The sequence below is a fragment of the Manis javanica genome, chromosome 1, assembly GCF_040802235.1.
Source record: "Manis javanica isolate MJ-LG chromosome 1, MJ_LKY, whole genome shotgun sequence".
Lineage (NCBI taxonomy): Eukaryota > Metazoa > Chordata > Mammalia > Pholidota > Manidae > Manis > Manis javanica.
The window spans coordinates 79,081,592-79,097,787 of NC_133156.1; the positions used below are offsets into that span (position 1 = coordinate 79,081,592).

Genomic DNA, 16,196 nt, shown 5'->3' on the forward strand with positions numbered 1-16,196 from the left:
AATGGATAAAGAAGAGGTGGTATACACATACAAAAGAGTATTACTCATCTATAAAAAAAAGAATAAAATTTCTTTCCTGCAACAACATGGATGGACTTAGAGGGTATTAAGCTAAGTGAAGCAAATCAGACAAAAAATACAAATACCATATAATTTCACTTTTATGTGAAATCTAAAAAACAAAACACATGAACACACAAACAAGTAAAAAACAGAAGCAGACTCATAAATACAGAGAACAAAGTTGTGGTTGCCATAGAGGAGGTGGGATAGGAGGATGGGTAAAATAGGTGAAGGGGATAAAGAGGTACAACCTCTAAATTATAAAATAAATTAGTCACAAGTATGAAAATTAGTCAACAATATTTTGTATGGTGATAGATGATAACTACATTTATGATTGTGCATTTCAAAATGTACAATAATTGTTAACTCACTGTTATATACCTGAAAATAATATATCATATGTCAACTATACTTCAATTAAAATTAATTTTAAAAAACAACCTTAAAACAGTACATTTCAATTATCTTCTTAGCCTTTGTGTTGTTGTACACTTGTTTCAATGTTATTAAATCCTACATTATTACTTTTGCTTTAGCCTGTCAATTGTCTTCTAGAGTGATTTTTTAAACAATAAATCAATTATTTTATATTTACTTAGATTGTTACCTTTCCTAATTCTCTTCCATTTGGTATCATTTTCTTTCTGCCAGATGGACTTGTTTTTAACATTTCTTCATTCAAAACTGAAAGCAAAAATAAAGACTATTTAAGATATACACAAACTCAAAGAATTCATCACTATATACTGCTATCCAATAAAAACATAATGCAGAGCACATATGTAAAAAGATACAAAGAGATTAGACTAATTTTAATAATTACATTATTAAACCCAATATGTTCAAAATATTATTTTAATATATTATCATTAAAAAAATAACAAAATATTTTACATTATTTTTTTGTACTTGATCTTCAATAGCTGATGTGAATTTTATAATTACAGCATAACTTAATTTGGCTTAGTCACATTCCAAGAGTTCAAAAGCCGCATATGTATAGTGGCTATTATTTTGGACATCATAGGCCTAAACTATTTTGATTGGCTTAAAACAACCATGGTTACCTTCCTACAGTAATAGGAATGTTAGACAAGGCATAAAGTACTTAATGGAGATTTTGTAGATAACTAACAATATTTAGTTATATCAATGTCAAATCTCCTCTTCCTATGATTTCTCAGTCCTTGTAATTATAACAATTAAACCATCTTGAATGTATGATCATCTTGGATTTATGTTGCCTACAATCTTGATAAGTTAGATCTACAAGCTTGAGGGGCTGTGGTATCACAGCCTGATCATGCTTTAAGCGGTGCCACCTTTTTCCTTAGTTCTATAATACATTTTTAAAAAGCTGAATAAATAATCTATGCACAGTATGTACCTAGTATCTGGCACAAATAGGTGCTGAACAATTAAATCTCCACAGCTCTGACACAAATCTGCTCATGACCTAGTTCTTGATGATATCCAATTCTCTAAAAAAAATCTTTATCCAACGTCTTCCAAGCAATTAAATATGTTACTTGAACCTTGAATTTCTCAAGTCCTTTGCACTACATGAGCTCAGATGGTAGGATAAAGAGGAAAGATTTACCTGGCTGATAAATCTCCTGCTAACATGAAACAACATTTCTACTCTATAACCTGCCTTTTTGGAAAGAATGAAGGAGTGACATTTAAAAGCAATGCTCCCAGTTAATCTAGCAAATTCTCCAATGAACTTGCTCACAGTGAGAACTATCAAGGCTCTATATTAAAATATCCAAATATTTAAAACAATGTTGTTTAACATGATAACCCATGTAAACACAATCTCCTCACATTAAACAGATACTAAGTAATAAAATTTGAGATCTGTTATAGAAGATGAAGTGGCACATGGGAGGTTGTTCTCCACATCCTTCCTCTTCTAACTTTAGATTTAGAAAAAAGAACAGTTCTATATGTCTTTCTAAATTTCATAGAAAAAAAATTATGATAAATTTCTGTGTGTAGTAACTTCCTTTTATATTGCCATTTTTGGAAGACTCTATAGCATAGTGGTTATGATTTAGCCTCTAAAATCATCCTGGTTTGTATCCAAGTTCTGGTTCCAATATATACTAGTTCTGTAGATTGGAAATATGTCTTTATTTCTTTACAGTTTTCCAATATGTATAACCAATGTAATATAGTATAAATAATGTTGATATTACATAGGATAATAACAGTAAATGATATCAAGTGCATATCAGAGTACTTGACAGAAAAATCTCAATAAATATTATCTCTGGGTCTGGTTGTCTGCTTTATCTCTTGGCAATGGATCAATTTTTATTGCTTTTTTTGGCATGTCTAATATTTTTGTTTAAATGTTAGACATTGTGAGTAGAAGAGCAGTAGAGACTGAAGGAAATAGAATTTATGAGCAGCAAAAGCAAAAACAAAACAATGTCCTTTGCTTGGATAGGCTACATGTATGAGTGGTTGAGTTAACCTAGTCAGCAGTTGAGTTGGTTTTGGGATGTTGTTTTGCCCACAGATTCTCACGCCAGCGTGGACATCCTCCATCTCTTCCAGGTCAAGACCTGGATCCAGTGTTTGAACATCCTCAATGCCAAGTTTGTGTTAACCCTTTACCTGGCACTGGGTACTTTGTAGCAGTATAGTATACCAGCAACTTCAAAGTCTCCCATCAGAGGGCTGTTGCTTTCTTGTACTTTGGGTGTAGCTGAGGTACCAGAGAATTTTCTCAGAATTCTTGCTCCACCTTAAGCTTTCAGAAGACTACACATTCCTGCACCACAGAGGGCAACTTTTTCACATTCTTTCCCCACTCTCAATGGCACACTCCTACTCTTCAGTACTTGGGTGAGGTTCTGGTGGAAACAAGGGTTTTTTTCAGTTGTCCTGCTCAAGTCTCAATTTTAGGCAAATCCTATGTGCTAGGGATGCTTATATTTCTATTTCTCGTTGGAGTCTTGTCACCCTTTGAAATTCAGTTAATCTGGTATTTTGACTTCAGTTCTCTAATGTATCCCCCAGGCTGTCATTTTATATATCATGTGGGGTTTTTTTGTTATTTTGTTTTAGTTGTCATTCTTAGAATGTAAGTGATATTATCTTGTAGTATACAGCTTCTAACAGAAACCCCTAAACTGAAACATTTTAAGACATCATTCCTGACCTTTGATGAAATGACTAAGTAAACTATTTGTAAAGATACAAGTCATACAAGACTTTATGCATGCAAGATGCTCAGTAAATATTTCAAATGAAATTCCTTTCTGGAGGGTAGTTAGATTTAGACGTGAACTTTTGTAATCTCAATTAAACATGTAATTCTATAATGCAATACACAAAAGTGAATTAAACTATTCATAGAAGCCTTATAATACAACAGCTTATACATATGTATGCATACTAAACTTAACATCTAAATAAAATTTTAGTGGAACATATACCTTCATTATCAGTATTTTGATTCAATTGCAATACTGGAAAATAATCTCAATCTTCATTTGAAAGAAAAGAAGCTTTTTGGAAAAGCAATTAAATGTCATAATAAATTATGTAACTTAACTTTCAGAATCTTATACACTTTTATTTAAGTAAATGTTAAAAATCAAAACTAGTGTATATGATAAAGTAATTAATTGAAACATTTTAAAATCTTTCATTAATATGTGTGTATTCAGAGGTCATCTGAAATTCAAATTGTTCTCTCACAATATTCATCACTAGAGTATATCAGAATAATATGTAATCTTGTTGAAATGGAGAAATACAGAATATGCACATGATATGAAATATTTTTATCATAGTCAAAAATATTGTTATTCATTAACCATAACAGATTAAAATATTCTTAATAAACCTCTCTTAGATTACATTGTTATGTGTGTGATTCCTAAAAGATACATTAAAAAAAATCCTTATTTGAGGAAAATGTTCCGTGAGAGATGCTGAACAGCAATATCTCAAGCTGAAGTTTCTTACCTTGGCTGCTGTTAAATGCACAGAAAAAAATTGGTAACACCACCTTATCAGTTTTTAATCAAGGATTTCTCAGTCTCATCACTACTGACATTTTGTAAAGGATACTTACTGTGGTGGCACCCTGTGTATCATAGGCTATTCACTGGCATTCCTGGCTTTTACCCAGTAGATGCCAGTAGCACCCATCTAACATCAAACACTGTAGCAATCACACACTATAGCAATCACACATTGCCTAATGTCCCCCGGGGGTGGGGTGGCAAATGCACTCCCACCTGAGAATCATGACTCACCATACTCACTGGACCCAGCAATAAATTTGAAGCATACATCCAAAGATAGGTAATCACAAGTTCTGAAAACTGAGGTATTCAGAGAGCCTTGTGAGCTCTATAGTGAAATGTATATGTGTCAAAATGTGTATACTGATATTTTAGAAAAGTCTGCAGGATATTCACTGAGAGGAAATCAAAACGATATGGACATCACTTAGGTTTACTCAAGATATGGTATATCCTTGAACAAAAGTCATAACTCAAAACTTAAGCATTTAAATGGAGAGAGTAGTACTCTAGGGCCTGGGTTTGTTGAGGCATATATGTGCTGTACAAACATAGTTTGTACTGGTTATGCCATTTCTTGGATGACACATAATTTAGGAGTATAAAAAACCTAGACATTTGGCTTCCCATGTAACTTCATTTTACTCTTCAAACACAGGGAGTATTTTCTTATGAAATGGAAAATAAAATAAAGTTGGGATTTATAAAAACAATACAGAAAAATAGAAGAACAAAATTGTCTACAAAATGGTAAATGAAATATGTTTAAAGAATGAAAGAAAATCAATAAATCTTTATCCTGTACAGCATCATCAGATGCACTTTAGGGGCAGTAGGGTAAACAATTACTATTTTTACACACAGCTTATCTAAGCTTCCACTTCCCAGTTTCCACTACCGCTGCACGCCCGTCTTTTCCTGTTCCTGTTCCTTAAATCCCTTCCTTCACCTCTGAGGAGGGATAATCTCAGGCTCCTGAACAGGTTCCTGACATTTCTAAAGTGGAAATGAAGGATTGGCAGAAAGCGCATCCTTAAAAAATGATTGGCAGAGGCTTGGTGAGGATGTGAGTTAAAGCCTGTACACAGGTGAAGGTGATATAATAATAAAAGCTTGACAGAGGAAGAAGGGCGGGACAGGGAAGAGAAGAAAATAGTCTTCCAAGGCTGGTTTGGAGGTGATTTGGGTGGCATTTAGAAAATGAGGGGGTTTCATCCAGGGAGAAGTACATAACATGGAGAGGGGAGAAAAGAAGTTTATAAGAATGTTGCAGAGTGTTTCCAATTGGATCTACTTTGAAGCTTTTTGAAAGACATAAATGTCATTAACACATCTGGTTACTTGTACTTTGTTCCTCTAAATGTGATTCCTTGTAGGGTCTGGGACAATTAAATCTGGGACTTTTAATAATGGTGAATTCGTTTTGATGGAATTTCTTCAGTGAGGAAAATGTAACAGTATCAGTAAAATATCTGAATGTTAAGCCACTGAGAAATGGGATCATCACTTTAGAAGAGGTCTCCAGAAATGTGGATAGTACAATGGTTTCCTTTACTCCCCTCTTCCTGTTCACTTAACCTTGGCATTCCCGGGGAATCAGCAATGGGGAACAAGTGCAATACTGAGAGAGCAGTCAGAAGTCACCTCAGTGTTTCCGAACTGGGCATAGACAATTCAGTCAATACAGCCTTGATAGCACATAACACTGCTCAATTACCTATGGCATTCTAATGAATTCCCTGCTACTTAAGGGATAATTCTTTTTTCACCAAAATTAGCCAGTGTAATGGAAGCATAGTTCTTACCAAGGGGTCAGAGGAAGATTTAATTACACTTGAACTATGATATCTATCAAGTGCCCTTTTTTTATTTGAACCTCAAATGTGCTGAAACAATGAGATATGTAAATTTGTAATGCATCATGAGTACATTTTCATGAAGCCCCTTGATAGCAAAGTCATTGCATATTATGATTTTTAAAGGAAGGTTGCACACTTATACTGCATTTTAGGCTGGAATCTTAAAGTATGATGATTTTATGTTGAACAGCAAATAATTGTCATCCAGAACCTTAAATGTACAGAAATAAACAAGAAATAGTGATGGGGTAGAAATGACAATGCTTCAATGTCTTCCAAATATGTAATTTTTCTAACTTGAATTGGAACCATCCATTAAGGTGAAATCTGTTATCTTTATCCAAGGAGGTGTTTGGATGGTTAATTATCTCTTGGCTTCTTGAATTAAAATTCTACACCAAGTGGCAATGTAGTCATTGCTGCAAATTATAGTCAAAAGTAGTACCTTATGCTATGATATAGAAATGTCAAGTGCATATTTGCTAATTCAAATTATGTTTAGTGTGTATAGATGGTTTTGAAAAATATATTCTACATCCAGAACATTTCTTTCCCTGGGCTTTTGTGAGCTTTAGTGCATGCACACTCTTGAATTTAGTTCAAACTGTGGTTTTCAATTACTTGCCCTAAAATGAATTTTTCTCTAACACATTTCACACTTCCCAAACCACTACTTTTCCTAAGTAGAAAATTGTACAAGAAACATGAAACATGAGCCTTTTTTTTGGTTTTTGTTTTCTTCCATTAACTTTTTTGTTGCTATTTGTTACCTTGTTTTTTAAAAGGATTTATCATTTTCCCCAAATATGAGACTAAATTATGGAAACCAAAACTAAAAGGAAAATGGCTGCTTTGATTTTGAAAGAATTATTAAAGAAATCATCTCTTATTTTGTTCAACATATTTTCCACAAAACACATGCTATAAACATGTTTCTAAACTTTAAAAAAATATTTTATATACATATATATATAATTTAACATTAACTTGTAACTGACATTGATGTTATTTATATATGTGTCATCTCCCATGAGTCTCTGACTCCCTCAATTATGTTCTCAAAATGCATTTATGTAATACCCAAGATCTTGTCCACAAAATCTAAGATTTAACCAAATGTTCCCTTGAGGTTCCCCGACCCCCCAGGTTTCTGCCTCAGGACTCAATGAATTAATAATTGTTTGTTTGATATTTCAAACAATGAAATGGTTCCTTAACCCACAGGTTCTCAACTGGGGCAGAGTTTGCCAGAATCACCTGGGGAGATTTTTTTTAAACTTGGTATATCTATCTCCTACCCTATCTCTAACCTGAAATTTCTAATAAAACTGATATCTGTAAAAATATGATTTTTTCCTCTAGAGAAATTGTATCTGGACATTATTTTCATGATGCAAGCTACTGAAATCACCTCTGAACTGTTTAACCATAGGTGACATTTATTGCTAGTACATTGAGTTGCTCACAGAATTGCTGTCTGGTCTTATTAACAGATTCAGAATAGGGCAAAACAAAAAAAGCTAGGGAAGAGCCAGGGCAACAATGAAAACCACACCCCAAGTTCCAACCTAAGAGAACGCTGCTGGCCCTGGAATGCCCGAGGCTGCCCCCCTGCACTCCACGGTGACAGGCCCGGAGTGGGCGCTCAGCGCTAGCAGCCCCCACCGCCTTTGCTGCCCCTGGACTGTGAATGCCATGGATCTGTGCCACCTGCCGTGAACATGGATTCTTGCCTTGGCTCCTCAGTTTACTAGTTCCTAATTCAGAATCTGGGGCAATGTACGTGACTTGCCCAGACAAACCAGAGGAGATCCTGGGAAACTGTGTACATGGCAATTTCATATTTTCTGCAAGATTCAGAAAATGTACAAGCAGTTTGGAAGATGGGCACACTCCAGACTCTAGACAAAGGTGTATATGTGCTTGACTTGGAGTCCCTGCCAATATACAACTGCTTTGAGATCACTCTCTTTACTGGTAAAATACATATTTTTAAAAATGCATAGTTGTTAGTTTAACTAGTGGTTTTCTAAATCTATAAATGAATATTCTAAAGCACTGATTCATAATGCATGAACAGATATGAGCTTCACTTAAACAAAAAATGGAAAACAAATCTGGTAATCCAGAATAGGGAAAATTTTATTTTGAATTTGTTTTACCCATCCATATATACCATATATACATATAAATCTTAACTTGTCCTTTGTTTCTCCTATAACAACAATAGTTTTGGCCTGAGAATGAGAAGGCCTGGATTTAGGCTTGGCTGTGCCATTCATGCACGGTACTCCCTTGGGGAGTCATTTACTCTGTGTTTCACTTCCCTACTTTATAAAATAGGTACAATAACACAGGGTCAAAAAACCTCTCAGGGTCCTTAAAAGAAACAAATGATAACCTTCCCGTGGCTGGCTTCTTCTCACTCTAGAGTGTCCTCACCACAGTGGCCCTCCAGGACTACTCTGTCTAAACTGGCCCCTACTAGAAACTCACTCTCTTATCAGTCCGATTTTAGTTCTTTTATTACTCTCCCAAAATATCTTGTTTATTTAGTTCTTCATTGCTTGCCTTTACACCATGAGAATATGTTTCTGGTGAGGAGGTAAAATCTGACTCCTTAACCTATGCATCACATCTAGAACAGAGCCGGGCACACAGCACACACTTAACAAATATCTATAAACAAATAGGTGAATGAGATAAAAGACATGAAAGTACTTTGGGAAAGTTAAAATATCTATGGATATTAAAATAGCTATAGAAATATTGATTTTTCAAGAATTACAACAAAAGTAGTCATTTTTATCTAAATCAGCTAAATTGTCAGCTCTACTGTCAACAAAAATTTAACCACTTTAGCAAATACCACAAATATGGTTTCCCTTCTAATTCTGGCAGAAGAAATACATTTTTACATATACATAAAGAATTGAAAACAAAAGACTTTACATGTCTCTTTCAAAATAGTTTTCTTTCCCTAAAAGGAGAAACTTTCAATGGGGACAAGTTCCCTGTGATGAATAATACAAGATCAAAGGAGGACAGAGGACACCTGCTTCTCTTTCTTTGGTGCTACGGTTCACCTAATAATCTCTCATTCGTTCTTCTTTACAGTGATATACCATTGCCACTGGCCTTCTAAATGCTCCTTTAATTTCTTCCTCCTGCTGCACTACATGATTTTTATGAGGATGAACAAAGAATTACTAGTCCATTTCGATCAGCAATAAATCTCCCTTTTGCCCTTGTTGCTTCTTAACTGTACTTTTAGTCTTACTTTCTTGAAATGATTAATTCAACTGGAAAGGTACTATACTGCAGCATCCTTGGATTCTACTTTTTCTTTCTGACTAACTGCTGTGTGAGCATGACTCATATGCACTGCACTTGGCCAGGGCTTGGACACTTTCCTTGTAGGGCTCGACCAAACCAGGAGTATGGAGTCTATGAAGTTGACAGTCAGGACACATAGGATCTACCCAGATTCTGATGTTTTCCTTCCTTATTAAATTGCATAAATATTCCCTTCTTTGACCAGTTTCATTGCTTTTAGTATAAGAATGGAATTAAGAAAAGTCTACAGTTCCCTATGAAATTCATAGTCTGGAGTTTGAAATATGATGGGGACTGGAAAATTCCCTTACTACTCAGATAATCCATCTCAAAGCGAATATAAAAATAATTTGGGGCATTCCTCACAGATGCAAAAGCAAAACTCAAGAATTATTTCCTTATTTTAATATATGAAAAAAATTGGCATCTTAAAGAGAGCTTAATTAACCAAGAGAGAGTGTGGTCAACTGAGGTTAAAGTAAGCAGGTGATATCCTGGAGGCTAGCATACCAATCTATGAATCAAATCGCTTCAGGTGTCACTTCCTGAGATCAATAACTTAAAATTTAGGTCTCATTTTCTTACCTGTAATTTGAGATGCCTTCTGGATTTAAAAGCATAGTAATCACTAGTAGAGTCTCCAACAAGATTGGTTATCTCTTTCACACAAGAAGTGGATCAAGAGGCTCTATGGGACATTAACATGTGGAACTCACAGCAATTGGGTTATCACAGAGATGCCCCGTTCCAAAAGAAAAAGAAAGAACTAATTATTTATAAGACATTCACAAAATACAGATGATGTCACACAGATGGGGCATCCTAGTGTTTCCTTAAGACTAGGATTAAGGTACAGAGTTGAAACTCGTCTACCTTAAGAAATAATAAAGATGGATGCAGAAATGTACAGCAATGGCACTCTTTATATAGTGATGTTATAGATAGGAAGAGGGAAGGTCTCTTTTGTTTAATTTAATGATACAGGAGTGAACAAGACTGGTCATAGGCCAAATTTTGAAGAACACACCTTTTTGTGTGCAGGACTGGAGGTCCTAGCCATGGTAATTAGACAAAACAAAGAAATACAAGGAATCCAGATTGGTAAAGAAGAAGTTAAACTGTCACTATTTGCAGATGACATGAAATTGTACATAGAAAACCCTAAAGACTCTGCTCCAAAACTACTAGAACTAATATCAGAATTCAGCAAAGTTGCAGGATACAAAATTAACACACAGAAATCTGTGGCTTTGCTATACACTAACAATGAACTAATAGAAAGAGAAATCAAGAAAACAATTCCATTCACAATTGCATCAAAAAGAATAAAATACCTAGGAATAAACCTAACCAAGGAAGTGAATGACCTATACTATAAGACACTCTTAAGAGAAATTAAAGAGGAGTAGACTTTTTTTTAATGACTTATTTTTATTCACTGAATCCTCTTCTCTCAAGAAGATCATCATTCTTATCCCAAATAATGACAACCCAGGCATGACTGCCTATATGCCAACTGCCCCAGGCATCATCAACGTCCTGGCTTATCACTTGAGACAATTTTTCTAGAAGATTAATTAACCAATTAGAATAAAGGGGGCTTTGGTGGGGAGGGATCTTGAAACAATCTGTGAGGGTGAGTGATGCTGTAATAAAGGGGAAGCATATAAGGATGTACCTTTAAAAAGTGATGAGGATTGGTTGTGGCCCTTGCCAGTGCCATTTCTGTTCCTGGATCACTCCTAAGATAGTAGCCAGGCATTTTGAGCTCTTTTCTGAGCACTTTCCTAAGAAAGTGTGCCTATAATTGAGCATGGCTTATATTATCGTAAACATGCTGAACTTCACTCTATTTGGCCAGTGATGGCATACAACTCCTTATAGCTCTCAGGCCAAAGCTAGTTGGAAAGTTTCTCTTATTTGCCCTCATTCTGAATTCTTTTACAGTCCACTATAGAACCATCTCAGCATTTGTTTTCAAATAGAAAATTCTTTACTTTGTTGCTTCAAAGGTTGGGGCATAGTAACGTTAACTCCAGGGTAATAGAAGTATTAATCAGTAGTAATAGTAATAGGCAAAGTAGTAGTAACAAACATGGAAGTAGACATAATCACAAGAAAAGTAAAAATAACAGTGAAAATGGCTTAAGACATGCTTTGAATACTAGCAATAATAGGTATAGCAGAGGGTTTTTTTGTTGAGACTACAACTCCTAGGATTCTTTCTTTGTGTGGCCCCAGAAATAGTGGGCCCAGAGTGAGACCATCTTTCCTAGATTATAGAAGTTCTCTGAGTAGCTCAGGTTTACGGCTGTAGGTCATGTTGCTTAAACTATAAGAATCACGAATGGGATGAAAGAAGACAAGTAAAGCGATGGTACTACAGGTTCTGGAATGTATCTTTCACAGCCCCTGCCATTCAGAGGATTTGGAAATCAAAGAAATTAATTTATGTGGTACTTCTTTCTCTTCATATCTTTGATTGCCTAAAATAAAATGGTAATCTCTGATGTATTTCTAGGGCAGAGAAGTTTAAACTATTATTTACACCAAAAAAAGCAGATGCTATAATGAATGGACCATATAGTGAAATAGTACAATAGCCTTAATCCAGTGTACTCTGAAAAAAATCTCTGGGAAGCAGTATTAATTAGTAATTGGACTGCTGCATAGCTGTACAAAGGAAAAACAGGTGAGAACATGTCAATTCAGCCATTGGCAGCATTACAGAACTCAGAAGCAGAGCACATTTCAGAGACAAGACAGATTAAGCATTTCCAAATCAGCATCTATTGAGGCTTTTTTAAAGGACAAAAAGGAAAAAAAATCAGTACAGTATAGAGTATATAAAGGATGGATGCCCAATATTTTTCTTTCTAGGTGGTTAAATAAGTTATTAACATTGAATTTTAATTCTATGTTAAGGTTTACTTTTTTCCATTAAGGTGAAAATTTTCTAATTAAAACACATGTAAAAAGAAATAAAAACTACAGGAAGAAGAGTAAAGAAAAATAACTAACTCTTCATTAAAACTTGTTCTTAGTTGATAAAAGCCCAACCAATATTCAATTTGGTGGGGTACAGGAAAGGGACAGTATCTTTACAATTCATATAAACTAGAAGGAGAAGTCTAACAAACAAAATATTGACTATCCTTTCAAATAGCTCAATTGGGAAATAATGATTAGTGTCAGACATAATATCACAAGGTCAGTGACCTTTCATCCCATGGTACAATATTTTACTGTGTTTGCCCCAGAAATCAGTTACAATAGACTCTGCCATTTGTCATGACCATCATTTGGATTTTCTGAATGTGGGAATAGTTGACCTTAACCATTCCACAACTACTAGAAGTTGAAGGTCATGCCATATGTCACTGAAAAGAGAATTTGCTCTGAATTGGCAATAAACTCTTGACTTTGACCTGTGACATTAATGCCATGAAATAAGATGTTTTCCATTTTGCAATTTACATAGAAAACACTTGTACTTTATTCCACTAGGCTTTTCTTTTACATCTTTATGAGAATCTTGTCCATTTAAAAGGAAATATTCAATATTTACTGCTAAAATTAACTTGCTTCCAGAGAATACAGTTCTTGAGCAATTTCTCTCATTTTTCCTACTGCTTGTTTGATTGCTAGAGAAACAAAGAGAAATATATATCAATAACTTGAATAATATGAGAAACCATAAACATGATATAGATGAGAACTGAAAATGCTTTTTTTCAGAAATCTATAAATATTGAAGACCTAAGCTTCAAAATGTCTTTATCAATTGTTATATTTTCTTTCCATGTGACTTGTTGAATACAGAAGAAAGACTCTGGCTAAATACTCTGTTGCATTTAATGTATTTAACATGCCATATAATTGAGTCATAAAGTTACACAACTTACAACAAGGATTTCATCTGACAAATGCTCTGTAAGAAAATGTAATGTACTCATATACCAAATACTCATTTTTATGTATTAATGCCTGGTACAAATTTGGTACTTAGGTAATTGCCTGTGGGATATTGGCAAGGAAGGAAAAATAAAAGTTGACACCCCTAACATGGCACCCTGTCATAAAGTAAGTTCCTTGGAACTAGAAAGAAGAAATTTTAGGAAAGCTAAAATGAAGTACTGCATAATTAATGGATACTACACATGGTACCCTGTCATATAGTAAGCTCCTTGGAACTAGAAAGAAGAAATTTTAGGAAAGCTAAAATGAAGTACTGCATAATTAATGGATACTAAACATATAAAATTTTATTTGTTAATTGTAACAACTATATATCAGTGATTTCTAATTTATTAGATTTTTGGGACCTTTTCACAAGTTGATGATAGACACATACACACAAAATGTGATATGTTTAACTTTCATGTTTGAAAATTATTTTCTTCACATAAGCCATAACTATTCTGTTGACAAAATTATAATCCTCTCATTCTAATTTTTCATGTAAAATAAAACTCACTTTCAGAGAAAACAATTTTAGCAAATTGCACAAATAAAGTCAAATGTAAACTTTATTTCTGCATAAAAGTTAATTTCAATAGACAGCTGCTGTTGTTTGGCTTATGTGAAAAGCTGAAAAGATGTATGGTACATTCCATTCACTTAGATATTAAATGATTTTCAATTTTGATGGTAACAAGGTTTTCAAACCAAAATGCACATAAATATACTTTAGTAAATGATACCAGAGTTCTCACAGTCCATTTCATAACATCTTTATAAAATTCTGTCAAGGAGTAACTGAATTTTTCAAGGTCTGAGTTGAATTTCTACCAATTCTTTGTCTTCAAATTAATGAGGTCACCTGGAAAAATCTGTATTAATCTGATAGAAATGTATTCTGCCATTAAAACACTGACATAGTTATGTATCTCTTATCTCCTCTTCCAAAATAAGAGTTAGCCAAAATATTTCTAATTTAGCATCATTAATCATGGTAAATACGGAACTAAATCTACTAAAAAAATCAATCTATTTTTCCTATTACTAAGTCAAACTTGTTACCCAATATATCTAAGCAGTGAATAAGTTTATTACTATAAAACTGTTTTGAATAAGTTGTAGCACTTGTAGCAGTGAATAATAGAAAAGGATATTAAGAATACAAGTCATTCACAATAGCATAAGAAGAATAGCAGTGAATAATAGAAAAGGATATTAAGAATACAAGTCATTCACAATAGCATAAAAAGAATACTTAGGAATAAATTTAACAAAAGAGATACAAAACTTGTACTCTGAATACTACAAAACATTATTGAGAGAAAGTAAAGACCTAAATAAATAGAAAGACATCATGTTCCTTAGATTCCTTAGATTCAGCATATTTAATATTGTTCAGATAGATAGGAATGCTTTCCAAATTGATCTACAGATTCAAAATAATCGCATCAACATCCCAGTTAGCTTTTCCTCAGAACTGGTAAGCTAATGCTAAAATTCATATGGAAATACCAAGGACTCAGAATACCCAAAGTAATCAACAGTTTTAAAATTATTGTTTTATGAAATTGTTTTTTAAATCACATAGAAGAAAAGAGTTATAAACTATATGCCATCATTTGTATTATCTATCTAGTTACTTAATTACTAGATCTCTTTATTTTGTGTGTGTGTGCATTCAAGTAAATGCTTAGTTTCCTTTCATTTCAGCTTAAAGGCTTCTCTCAGTATTTCTTACAGGGCATCTTCTAACGACAAATATTTAGTTTTTGTTTATCTGGGAATGTTTAAATTTCTCCTTAATTTTATCAAAGACTGTTTTACTGCATATAGAATTCTTGGTTGACAGTCTTTCTATTTCAGTACTTTAAATGTGTCATTCCATTGCATTTTAGCCTTCATGGTTTCTGATAGAATCCAGATGTTAATCTCATTGAGGAGATCTTTGCAAGTGATGAGTCATTTTTCTCTTGCTCTTGTTTGTCTTTAGTTTCAAAGTTGATTATGATGTGTTCAGGTATAAATCTCTGAATTTATCTTACTTGGAGCTCTTTGAACTTCTTGGACATATTGGTCAAAGCTTATAATAAAATTTGGGAAGTTGTTGGTTCTTATCTCTTCAAATATACTATCTGATCCTTTCACTCTCTCCAATGATTTTAGAACTTCCATTATGTACAAATTAGTATCCTTGAGGTTAAGTATAGGTCTTTGAGTTTCTGGTCATTTTTGTTCATAATTTTTCTTTCTGTTTCAGATTGGATGATTTCAGTTGGCCCATCTTCAAGTTCATTGATTCTTCTGCTAACTCGGATCTGATATTGAGACCCTCCAGTGGATTTTTCATTTTAGGTACTGTACTTTTCAACCTCAGGATTTCTATTCAGTACTCTTTTATACTTTCTATCTCCTTGTTGATATTTTCTTTCTACTGATACATTATTCTCATGCTTTCCTTTAATTTTCAGCCACTGTTTCCTTTAGTTCCTTTAACATATGTATAGTTGGTGATTTAACATCTTTATAAAATCTTGGCTTACTGAACAGTTTCTACTTACTACTTGCTTGTTATGTTTTGTTTTACTTTCCTATACACGGACTATACTTGTCTCTTTGCATGTCTTGTACTTTGGTTAAAAACTAGACATTTTGAATAACATACTGTGCAACTTTGGAAACTAAACCCCCATGTTCCATGGATTGCTGTCATTGCTGTTTATTTGTTCAGGGACTACTCTGAACTGATTCTGTGGATTCTGGATAATTTGTCACGTGTGGCCAATGAAGTCTCTACTTGGTAACCTTGAAGGTCGGTGAGTTATTGGACAGAGATTTCCTTAAATCTCTTGAAACAATAAATCTCATGTGTGCCAAGGCGTTGTGGGGAAACAGTCACACTTTCAACCCTCCTGCAGGATAGTGCAACTCT

At 33.9% G+C, this 16,196-nt stretch overlaps 1 long non-coding RNA gene across 1 annotated transcript in view; it reads right to left on the bottom strand.

Annotated features, from left to right (window-relative positions):
• Positions 1 to 673: 673 nt before the first annotated feature.
• LOC140848414 (uncharacterized) overlaps positions 674 to 16,196 on the bottom strand; it is a 350,146-nt gene continuing 334,623 nt past the window's right edge. The window contains exon 5 of the long non-coding RNA XR_012129248.1: positions 674 to 750. This is a non-coding gene — a long non-coding RNA (uncharacterized lncRNA). The remainder of the gene's footprint in view (positions 751 to 16,196) is intronic.